An 11392-nucleotide genomic window follows, 5' to 3' on the forward strand; every position below is an offset into this window, starting at 1 on the left:
CCATATCTTCAAGGCTTTTCCCCACTTTCTCCTCTATAAGTTTCAGTGTCTCTGGTTTTATGTGAAGTTCCTTGATCCACTTAGACTTGACCTTAGTATTTGTTTCAGATGAGGTTTCCTTCTTTAGCCCAGGCTATCCCAAAGCTCATGGGACTTCTCCTGCAAGCTCAAGAGCTTCTCAAGTGCTAAGAGAGTAGGTATATTAGTCAGAGTTCTTTAAAGAAAAAGAAATGATAGAAAAAATATATGTAACATGTATTATATATTCTAGAATATATATGCACACACTCTAATATAACATAGATATATATAATATCTATGTTATATAATATATATATATATATATAATCTAACAAATGTGTGTGTGTTTGTGTGTGTGTGTGTGTGTGTGTGTGTGTGTGTCTTACAGGCTGTAGTCAGGGTAGTCAAACAATGGCTGTCTCACAATGGAGAAGCCAAGAATCTGATAATTGCTCAATCCTCAAGGCTGGACATCTGAGCAGTCCCAGCCTAGTACTGAAGGCTTTCATAACTCCTGGGAAGCCACTGGTCTCCAGACTCTGTTGGACAGGAGAGGAAGCTGGTTGGAACATCAGTGCGGGAATTCCATAGGAACAGAGTTATAGGTGTGAGCTACCACCCCATATTTTCCACAAGATTACATATGCTATTTGAACATGACTTTGTATAGTGCTAGGAAACTGATAGGCATTCGTTAAACAGAAACCACCATTTAACTGAAAAATATCTAAATGTCGTAAAGTTGATTTAATAAATCTTAGAAATGATGTGCTGTAGAATTCTACTCAGCCATAAAGATGGCAATCCTTCTGCTTGAAAGCGCAGAGAAAAGAAAAGAAAGGAAGGTATTTTCCCCTTTAGTTTCTGATGGAGTTACATTTGTATGAGCCTCGATGTTTAAAATGAATGAAATGACTATTTCCTTATAACTGACCTGATTCAAATTGTACTTGAGGTCTTTTCTAATTTCTCCTACAAGACCATCAAACTATCGGATGGACTCTCAAACTGTGTGCTAAGAAATGGAAAGCAAATAATTTAAAGTTCTTAGAAAAAGCACTTGTACCATCTGTCTAGTACATGTTGGGGAAAAAAAGACTATTAAAATGAAGTCTTTAAAGACAAAATAGCCTCAGAATTTCACAGAAAGTCATCTCTAATGGGCCAAGAAAAATGTGCTTTAAATGGGACTTTTTACAACATTCAAGGAGTTTCAGAAACAGCCTGCCATTTCAGATGTAAAGAAAAGTAAAAGTTATGTCTGTGTAAGTGCAAGAATCACAGTGAATTATCTTTTAACTTCACATTGTCATGAGCAAAACCTGTGCATCTACTTGTTTTGTTTGTCTCTGATGTACACTCACCAGTCCCAGAAACTGGATTTAAACATTTGAGTTATGAAATATATTTCTAGCAATAACGAGGCACAAAGAGAAAACAGAAGGAAACCTCTTCCTTTCGGGACAAACTCAAGTTTGTGTCCAAAGGCAGGGAGTGCTGCTAAGATTGAGAGTGTTACATACAAGACCTCTGTGCCACCGTCCCACGCATTTGCCTGGGAAGATAGTGTCAGAGCCTTGTTTTTAAGGAAGAGGTGCCCGGTGCCAATGATACTGGAGCAAGGGCAGAGTCCTGGCTTGTGGAAGTGGGATTTGGGGCAGTCCGGGAACCCTAACGACAGAAAGGGACATTCTGGGAATGTCACACTGCCAAGAGACTGCAAGAGCCACAGAGGTGAGGCATGGGGTAAAGAAGAGAAAACTCGGGTGGGGCTGGTTAGAACCCAAGGGAAGAAGGATGGCAATCATGGGAGGTTTGTCAGGCCATGGGCAGGCGGCTGTTGGCAGGTACTATTCTAAAGAAAGAAGCCCATGGAAATAGAGACACTTAAAAACTCCAAGTGTGGAGACATTCCTTCTCTAAGAGCTTTCTAAAGCAAATACAAGTGGCAGGATTTCTGATCAGGAAAAATTAATGATATTTTTAGAACAAAGAGATATTTGAGGGGAAGAAATTCTCAGCTGATTTCATGAGCAGCTTATGCCTACAATCTTAATTTCTGTTATCTGTTGCTCCTGTGCCCTATCCAGAAGACTAGATGTCTGCAAGTCTCTATGACTATGAAACTTCAACCTCTGAACATCCTAAAGCCCAGGTATGAGGAGAGAGATAATTGATAAGTATAGAATACAGATGGGAAAACTGAGATGAGATAAATACAAGAGACTTCATAACGAAAAGGACCAAGGGAGTTTAAGATTGCAATCTCTGTTTGTGGAGTCCCTGTTAGAGAAGAGGCGATAACTTAGAATACACGCAGGAGTGACTCAACATGAGAGGGATGAGTCCAAGCGCCAGGGTGATTAAAAAATACCTGGCCTCTACGCATAGGTAGAATACAAACACTTTGTCGGTAGGAAGTCATAAACAAAAGAACTAAGAGAAAGGAGGACATGGAGACAGAAACCTATGTGGAAGGTAGTGCTCACTGCAGAGGAAGATGGACAAACATTTAGTGGTCAGTTTGTGTGGTAAGAACCCAGGGTGGGAGGGGGCAGGCAGAGGTGAGGACAGTGAGGAAGTGGCCTTGATGACCGGATAATCAGTAAAGAAAAGAAACAAGTTACGTTTCATATATCCTGTGCCTGATAAGGAAACCAGGCACAGAGCCCATAGTTTCCCAGAGTAGGAAGAGAGTGCCTCCTGTGGCTACTAAGTCTGGCCCATCACACTGGTTTTCATTTGTAAGCATTTCTGTAATAATTTGTACCATTTTCAGTCCAGACAGTTAATAGGTCTATTGGGTCTTTGATAGAATGATACACTTTGCAGCTCTGCATTCTAGATTGGTGCCATCCCAATGTTAATGAGCTATACAGGAGGAATGCGAAGTTACAGTTGATATCAAGTTTCTTAAATAACCAAGTTTCTGAAAATAAATCGTGGTATAGCTACCTCGGGATAATTTAGTATGTTTATAATGTTAATTATGACTACATGTGTGCTATTTAGAAGGCTGAATTTGTGGACTTCTAGTGTTCTAAATTTACATACGAAAAATCTCAAAGCTCTGTCACACAGTACTAATAATAAATAGTCATGATGACATTTCCTCTAGCTAAATTTTACTCTTGACTTTTGAGCAACAGCCAAATTTAAAAAGAAAAAAAACCTGTTTTTATGCCAATTATTCAAGGTACACTGGCTAGTAAAATTCCACATAAAACATTTGTGTGTGTGTGTGTGTGTGTGTGTGTGTGTGTGTGTATACATATGTGAGGGTGCAGCCAGAAGCCAAAGGGTGGCATTGTGTGTCTTCCCTATCACAACCACCTTGATTTTTGAAACAGGGTCCCTCACTGAACCTCCAGGTTTGGCTAAACTGCCTGGCTGTCACACCCCCAGGGTCTGCCTGTCTTTCCCTCCCCTGTCCCCAACACTGGGGACATCAACATAAGCTGTAGCATTCAGTGTTTTTATGGGGGCTGGGAATCTGAACTCAGGTCCTTAAGCTTGTACAACAAGCACTTAAGTCACTGGGACATCCCCACACTGTAAACGTTTTACAGGCAAAACATTCTGTCCTTTTCTTTATTGTGTTTGCATTAACAATGATAATTATTATTAACAATGATAATTGTGTTCTTGAGGTAAAAAAAAAAAGTTTATATAAGATTTTCCAATAAGTTATCTCATTGAACATTACAGTGACCTTGCAAAGTGTGACTGCCTGCTAATAGTCTCTTGTGATAGTTGAAGAAATAGAAGCCTAGATTTGCAGGCTTCAAAAATGATGACCAAAATTCTAGAAACTGAATTTAGGTCTTTCCCTACTGTAAGATTAATGTCCACAGAATCATTTTGCACTGACAGCAGCTGTACTGAATTATTTTAAGCTATTATGGTTCCTAATAAATTGTTCAATAATGAAATATTTCAATTAGGAAACAAATGTGAAGAAAATTAAAACTCACACATTCTTTTCTAGATGTTATCAGTTGCTATATCGTACTGATCTCATTATTTGTGAAATAGGACCCAAAATTATACCACCCTTCTGTATTGGGCTAAGAAATATCTCCCTAGACATTGTGCATTATACAAATAGTTAACATACTAAGATTTTTTTCTGATTTATATACTTATCCATTTATATCACCCTATAGACCCCCCCCCCCAGTAATGGACACGATTTTGGTAATGCAGAGTTCAACTATTAACTTGTCCCAGCTGCTATTTCTATTAATTGGATGTCTCTCCTCTCATCTTCTCCCACAGTTCTAGTAGAAACTACTGGCAATCTCTTTTCCCCACAGACCCATCAAGTGGCCAAGCTTCTAGGTGCCCCTGACTAAATAGGTAGTTGCCCTGCCTGTTTTTAAAAGAATGTCTTCTCTAAGGCAGTCAGGATACAATACCCATGGCTACCAAGGAACCGAATCATTTATTTAACATAATAACCTGGTCTCATTTTCATCTTTTTTTTTCCTGAGAGGATTGTGTGATATTTAAAAAAAAAAAGAAAAATTCTCTGAATTCTAGAACTAGGGCAACACATTGATTTTGAGAAAGCTGTAATCTTCCTCTCTAATTCCAAGTGCATGCTCTCAGCTGCTGTGAAATAGAACATGGTTTGCAAAATGCCCTGAGCCCATGCAAAGATATCCTTGCCCTGGCCACTCCTCTCCCAGGTTGGCCCCATTCTTCTAATCGTTGGGGATTCACAAAGATCTTTGCTATAAATGCCAGAGTGTATTAAACTGAAAAGGAGAAAGATCCAAATCTTTTTCTTTTTTTCAATCTGGGGAGGAAAATAAATGATTTCAACTGCCAACCCCTGTTTGAAAAAAAAAAAAAGTTTTGTTTTGTTTTGCTTTAGGCTATTTCCTTATTGTTTGTGATCGACTAAGTAAGTTCAATCCTGGGGCCTCTCTGAGAAGATTCATAATTAAAATTTTAAAGGGAACAAATTAGCTCTTAACCTGTCAGCAACTGACAGTCAGAACTTTTCCTCCTACCAGCATCCAGGGGATCACTCCTACAAGGGCATCATTTCTTTCCTAGTAGGAGATTGGCTAAAAAGAACTACTTAAGAGAAGCCAGCATGCTGAGATGAGGAGGGATAATCAGTCAGCTGGTTGGGTTCCTTCAAGGACTATTATCTGGTGGTAAGCATGTTTTATTTCTTCCTCTCCTCTGCTTATTTACAACATAATTACAAAAATGAGAGAAAAGGAGGGAGCCAGGCATGAATATAGCCATATGCCGGATTAATGCAGCCTGCTAGAAGCTCCACCCGATGGGGCTCATTTGTCAGTTAGTTCTGTTGCAGACTGAAGGTGCTTTGATTTCACTCATACACCTAATTATACTAATTATGAGTTTTTCACCCTTTGAAATCTTGAAAATTAAATGTGCAGGAGGGAGGTACATGAGGCAGAGCATCTCATCTTGCTGCTACCTAGGAGAGTGGAAAATATGCTAAACTGGGCCCCTAGGGAAGACAGGTTGACTCTTAGGTGTCCAGACCTCAGAATGCAATTTTACTTGGAACAGTTTTCATGGTTCTGATTTAGATAACATAGGGTCATTATGATGGCCCTAATCCAATGTGGCAATGTCCTTGTACAGGAGAATATGAAACACACAGATTCATGTACAAGACTACCACATGTAAATGGAAAGAGAAATCATGCTGTCATGTCTACAACAACCTTCCAGAAGCCAGAAGGCAGTCCTGGAATAGATTCTCCCTCGTGATTCTATGAATTTCCTCAGTGTCTGTTGTAATGTCTCTCTCTTCATCTCTAATTTTATGAATTTAGATCATCTCTTTCCACCTTTCAGTTAATTTGACTAAGAGTTTGCCAGTCCTGCTGAATTTCTCAAAAAACAAAACAATTTCATTGATTTATTATATATATATATACACATATATATATATATATATATATATATATATATATACACACATACATACATACATACATACATACATAGTTTCTATTTCATTGATTTTATCCATGAGTTTCTTTCTTGATGGTTGCTTCTTTAGAGGAATTATTTCTTCTTATTTTAGGACTTTCAAGTCTTTCAATAAGTTATTAATATGAAATCTCTCCTGTTTTATATATTTATGTTTATTTGTTTGTTAGTTGACTTGTTTATTATGAAGACACTTAGAGCTATGAACTTGCTTCTTAGAACTGCCTTCACTGTGTCCCATAAGTTTGGGTATGTTGTGTTTCAAACTTCATTTAGTTCTAAAATGTTTTAATTTCCTTCTTCATTTTTGTCTTGACTCATTTTGCATTCTGTACTAAGTCATTTGGTTTCTATGAATTTGTGTATTTTCTGCTATTTTGTTGTTGGTGATACCTATCGAGCTTTACCCCATGGCAATCAGACATGATGCAGGATGTTATTTCAATTTTCTTAAATCTGTTAAGACTCTTTTTGTGTCCTAGTTAATGATCAATTTCAGAGAAAGTCTGTGAGCTTCTGAGAAGAAAGTATATTATTTAGTGTTTGGATGAAGTATTTAGTAGATGCCTGCTATGTCCATTTGACTTCTTATGCCATTTAACTCCAGCATATCGTTGTTTAATTTTTGACTCAATGATATTATGAAAGTGGAGTGTTAGAGTCACTCGGTACCACTATTTGAGAGTCGATGTGTAATTTTAGCTGTGTTAGTGTTTTGTTTAATGAAATTGGATAGCCTTGCGTTTTGGTACATAACTGTTTAGAATTGTAGTATTCTCTTGGTTGGTTTTACCTTTAATGATCATTTAGTATCTTTTCTGATTAGTTTTGGTTTAAAGTGTGGTTTGTCTAATATTAAAATAGTTACAGCTGCTTACTTCTTGGAATGTCGTTACTTACTTCTGCTTGCTTGGAATGTCGTTTGCCATCCTCTTACCCTAACATAATGTCTGCAGTTGATGATGCAGCGTGAGTTTCTTGGATGCAGTATAAATATGGATCCTGTTTCCAAATCCCATCTGTCAATCTGTATCTTTTTATTGGCTAATTGCTATCATTAGTATTAAGTGTTCTCAATGAAAGTGTTTATTAGTTTCTGTTGTCTTGCTATGATATGGGTTTTGCCCTTTCTTTTGATTTTCTGTTCTGTGATGCTTTGTTCCTCTGTCTTCTGAGGTGTGATTAACCTCTTTAGACTGAGGTTTTCATTTTAGTGCCCTTTGTAAATCTGGGTTGGTAGATAAATATTGCTTAAATTTGCTTTTATTTTGGAATGCTTTTATTTCTCTGTAGACGGTGCTTGACAGCTTTGCTGAGTATAATAGTCTGTGATGGTAAATGTAGTCTCCTAGAGTTTGTGGAGCATCTGTGGTCTCTCAGCATTTGTAGAACATGCATCTATACCCTTCTGGCTTTCAGAGACTCCACTGAAGTTAGGAGTTATTTTAATGGGCCTGCCTTCATGGGTAATTTGGTCTTTTCCTCTTGCAGCTCTTAATATCCTTGTTCTGCATGTTCAGTGTTTTGATTGCTATGTGCCCCCTGGAGTTTACTTTCTGGTCCTGTCTGTTTGCTCTTCTTTATGCTTCTGAAGTTTTCTGTGTTTTTTTGCTAGAAATATTTTCTAATTTTGTGACTTGGGTTTCTTTTCAGTCCTCTATTCCTGTCATCCATAGATTTGGCCTTTCAATGTTGTCCCACATTTTCTGGATGTTTTATGCGACTGTTTCTAGATTTAACATTTTTCTTTGACTGAGCTATCCATTTCTTCTACCTTGTCTTCAAAACCTGAAATTCTTTTTGCCATGTCTTACAACCTGTTAGCTAAGCTTACCTCTGAGGTTTTAATTTTATATCTAAGGTTCTAATTTCCAGTTTTATTTCAATTTGAGTTATCACTGGGGATTCCACTTCTACTTTTGTGTCTTTATTTCACTCAAATATTTGCTTTCATGTTCTTCATTAAGGCATCTGTTCATACCATCTTCGAGGCTCTTGAACATATTCATAAGCTGCTATTTAGAATTTCTTGTCTTGTGCTTTAGCTAAATCACATTTCTCAGGGCCTATTGCAATATAGATACTAGCTTCTAGGTGGCATATATTGTCTTGGCCATTCATTTCTGTGCAAGTTCCATTCTTTTGTTGCTCTTGTCTGCTCTAGGTTTTAGGCAAGTATGGTGGCTATGGTGTACCTGGTAGAGAATGCTTTGTGTGAATGGTTGATGCAAAGCAATGCAGATGGGCTAGGAGGCAAAACTTCAAGGGGCAGCCTTAATGAAGAACATGAAATTGAGAAGATGGGCTCCTTCAGACAAGCTTCCACAGGAATAGGAGTAATTCTAGAGAGACCCACATGGAGGACAAGAGTGAGTAAAAACCGTCTACCTACATGTCAACCTATTACAGCACTGGGAGTTCCTGGTAGAAAGAATTTCTGCAGGTTTTCAGATGTCATAATGGAATAGAGATGGGCTAAAAGGGAAGGCTGAGGAAGTCTTCCAGAAAGAGCTAAGGATATCCAAATCTGTCTACAAATGGCAGAGGCCTCAGGGAGTAGAGGTAGGGTAAGAAGGAGGGACTACAGGCAGGCTACCCTAGGACAAAGATTAAGGATTGAAAGACAGGAATGAAAGGGCTAAGGGGACCTGGTTTGTACCAAGAGGCAGAGTCTACAGGAGTGGAGGAGGGAGTGAGAGAAAGCACTTCTGCAAACAGGATTAAGTCTGCAGAGATTGGAGTCCATAGGGTGTCAGGATAGTGAAAGAATGCTTACCTATATCCCAGCCCAGTGTGGTTGCTGGGGTCCCTGACAGAGTATTTCTGCAGAGTGGCAATTGTCACAAAGGAGTGGGCCTGACCTATCAGGGAGGACTGAGAGGGTCAGTGGGAAAGGGCTAAGAGGATCCTGCCATTCAGACTCTCAGATTACTTGGTGCCCACCTGCCTTGGTGAGAGACTGTTTTTCATTCTCTAAAATTTCTAATACTTTCAACACCTGAAAAGACATATACAGAAGCTCTTTGGGCATCCTTTATTCCAGCAAAGATGAACAAAATAATTAGTCCTTACCCTACGTGCCCCATGATGGACATAGACACAGGAGTATGCTGGGTTCACTAGTGACAATGACCACTCCCTGCTAGGATTCCCTCTGGTCAAACAAAAGAATACTTGTTTAACGAGTTCAGGGGTCTTAAAATTAAATCATTCAAAGTAACAGGCAACCCATCATGCCGTTTCTTCGAGAAATGTGTGCTTCTTAAATTGAAAATTCTGCCCCATTAACTCCCTGAAAGGTGAAGGTGGCTATTTACTGGAGAGCTCTGTGATTGAGCTAATCCGCAGTACAGTGAGGCCCCTGGAGGGAACGTCTTTCAAATGTTCTAGCTGAATGTTCCTATTGGAGGGATTTGTAGTTAACGGCTGACAAGTTAATGTGTCTTCAGTGTCTTAACGTTGTGGTAAAACTGCTAAAAGCTATGATAGATGTTATGTGCGCAACTTTCTGTTTTACTGATATATGAACTTGCCCATTAAATAGGATTCTAAAAATGTTCTCCAACTCACCAGAAGGTTCTACTACCATCCTCAACTCTCTAGCTGGCTATGATTTTCCTTTTGACTTTCTTTTTTTTTTTTTCTTTTTTTTTTTGTAGTTAGGAAGACACAGTTTATTGTAAGTAAAGAAACACAGGCTTACCAAGGATGAGATTGGATAATGACCAGAAACACCATTGTGCCAATCCATTTGTAGGTAGACTCTATATTGTTTCTAAAGGCTCTAGAACAGATAGCTTCCCTCATGATTGACAAGCCCATGTGGGTTGACCTTCTGGAGAAGGCAATGGTCCATGAACTATTCTTCTGGATAAGAATTACACGAGGTTGGGCCTTCTAGAACTAGGTTCATTTCGTTATCAATTAATAAGCAGGCACTCGTGGTATGTAACGTCTCCTCCTGGGATATGATTCAGACCACATTTCTCTGACCAGTAGCATCCTACAGTTCCCGTCCTTGTCTCTACAACTGTGGTGTAGGAGGAGGGCTGTAGCCCTAATATCCTTCAAGGTGGCTAGCTACTTAACAATAGTAGGTAACTCCTTTTGACTTTTAATGGATCTCTGGCTTTGAGTTTTTGAGGACAAAAAAAAAAAAAATGTTTCTCAAACATCTTTATTGGCATCTCACAAACTTAGAAGTGCAAACACAAACACTGAGACAAACTCTGACTACTTAAAAAGAACCAATCAATCTCCATGCTCAGAGCTTTGGAGCTCTGTGTATCACATGACTCTGTCTCAATCTTTAGTCTCACTACTTCCTGGCCCAGAGGTATATCTCTGAGGACCACCCAAGAACTCGAATTTGTTTATCCATTAGCTATAAGTACACATTACTGCTGGCCAGTCAAGATTCTTCTACTCAGGCTCCCTTTCATATTTCACACGATTCTGTTTATATTTTCTAATTGGATAAATGCTACCTTGCATTTAGTGTTGATTGAGGTGTGAGGCTATGCCAATATTTGTTCTCATGTCTGATGAAAAAGATGGTCAATAAAAACAGTGATTCACTCTGTATGTACGTGGGCTTCAGGACTTCAGAGAAATGCACTGTGAAATGCTTCTAACTCCTTCAAATATTGGCATCCCCTCACCCCACATCACCACCTCCATTAAATGCTAATGTGCTTTCTGCAATGAGCATGTTCCACTAATCAAATACCGCCCCCCCCCACATACACACAGCATTGGCTCAGTACAGTGCATGCACACGAGGATGAACCATGTAGTATCTTGGTGTTTACGTGTTTTCTCTCATTTTATGCCTGTTGCATATGCTGTTTGCCCTGCCTACAATGCCCAGACTCCTTCCAGATAATTTCTGGTTGGTTGTGCTTCACATTTAGTTTAGCTGAGGGGCCACAAAGAGTACTGTGTCCTGAGATGTACCAGCATAGACTAGGGTGGCTTTTCCATCTACCACAAAGCCTATTATCTCCCAACAAGCCTTAGGAAATTGGAGAGTGATCACTTTTCTGGTCACTTACTAGCTGCAATCTTGAAGGAGATGTTTAACATATCTGAGCTTCCCTTATTTCACCTATAAAGTGAGGAAGACATGCCTTTCTTGTAACACTATAGGAATGGTGATCTATAAAGCAGAATAAAATGCCATAGAATACCACACATCACACAACACCTGGTCTGGTATGTGTATTTTATTTTATTTTATTTTATTTTATTTTATTTTATTTTTTTTTTTTTAATATTTTTATTACATAATTTCCTCAATTACATTTCCAATACTATCCCAAAAGTCCCCCATAGCGCCCCCCACTTCCCTACCCACCCATTCCCATTCTTTTGGCCCTGGCATTCC

At 38.9% G+C, this 11392-nt stretch overlaps 1 protein-coding gene across 9 annotated transcripts in view; it reads left to right on the top strand.

Annotated features, from left to right (window-relative positions):
* Positions 1–11392, top strand: part of B3galt1 (beta-1,3-galactosyltransferase 1) — a 550921-nt gene that overhangs the window by 529720 nt on the left and 9809 nt on the right. The window lies entirely within an intron of this gene.

The sequence above is a fragment of the Mus caroli genome, chromosome 2 (assembly GCF_900094665.2).
Source record: "Mus caroli chromosome 2, CAROLI_EIJ_v1.1, whole genome shotgun sequence".
Taxonomy (NCBI): domain Eukaryota; kingdom Metazoa; phylum Chordata; class Mammalia; order Rodentia; family Muridae; genus Mus; species Mus caroli.